At 48.9% G+C, this 1,065-nt stretch overlaps 1 protein-coding gene across 1 annotated transcript in view; it reads left to right on the top strand.

Annotated features, from left to right (window-relative positions):
* The window catches only part of RHPN2 (rhophilin Rho GTPase binding protein 2), a 49,703-nt gene that overhangs the window by 19,022 nt on the left and 29,616 nt on the right, over positions 1-1,065 (top strand). The gene's annotated exons all lie outside the window — the stretch shown is intronic.

The raw sequence follows: 1,065 nt of genomic DNA, 5'->3' as shown, positions 1-1,065 counted from the left end.
GGACATGACACTTAAGTGGTCTCCTCTTTCAGCTCTTTGTGTGGGAGGGGCTCCTCTGTAAAGAGGACCTGTGCTTGTCTCATGCAGGAACTGTCTGCGCTTCTCTCTGTGATCTCATTGGGTGTTGCACGCACCCCAAACACAGGAAAGCGGCTCGTGTGGCAGATTCTGCGTTTATTTCTGCGCATTTCATCCCACATCCGTATGCAGGAAAAACACGCAGCTAATGGCACGGCAAGTGCGGCGCACGTTTTCAATGCGTTCTATGAACGTGCCTCAAAGCACACACAACGAAACACGTAGGCGTGATCGGGGACTAAAGCTGTTGGGCATTGCGCAGGATCAGCAGGCTTCCCCCCCCCTCCCCCGGACTCACACATTGACATCAAGTATGTGTCCGCCTTGTTGTAGGAAGTCTCAGTTGCGTGCTAGTTCAGTCCGGGATGTGAGTGACACCCATCCTGTGTGTTCAGGGTTCTGGAACTGCAGGAAGACGAACACAAGCAGGCGTTCTGCCTTCACTGGCTGCATGCTTGCCTACGGCTTTTTATTGGATCATGAATAATGGAAAGTGACCGGAGCGCGCACATCGGCGGTGGCCACTTTCATGTTTCTTCTATAACACAGCGCGTAGGTTCCCTATCACATTGTCAAAGTGCCCGGCTCCCTTTAAGGAGGAACTATAACCTTTTTTTACAATGTGACCATTTACGGCCTCATTGTGTCTCTTTGTATAGTTTAGGTGACACATTCACACACATACAGGGGGCAGCCATGTCGCTCTTCATATATCCAGCCTCTGCTTCCTGATTGAGGCTTGCTGATCCAGACACGGCTTGTCTGACCTCCAGTCTCCAATGACGTGTAACATTCACAATGATGCTGATAGCCAGAGGTCATGTGATCATAGCCGAGATTTTAGGCCGCACAAAGGACGATTATTTTCTTCATTTAGTAAATGGCAGTTGTTTGTGTTTACTCAACAATGTGTGCTCTACTGGTGTGTGTGAATTGTAATGACAGGTCCACTTTACCAGCAATCTTTCCCTTTTTTTTTTTTAACGG

This window comes from Nanorana parkeri, unplaced genomic scaffold, assembly GCF_000935625.1.
Source record: "Nanorana parkeri isolate BGI_ZX_2015 unplaced genomic scaffold, ASM93562v1 scaffold1590, whole genome shotgun sequence".
NCBI lineage: Eukaryota > Metazoa > Chordata > Amphibia > Anura > Dicroglossidae > Nanorana > Nanorana parkeri.
This window is presented reverse-complemented; position numbering and strand designations above follow the sequence as displayed.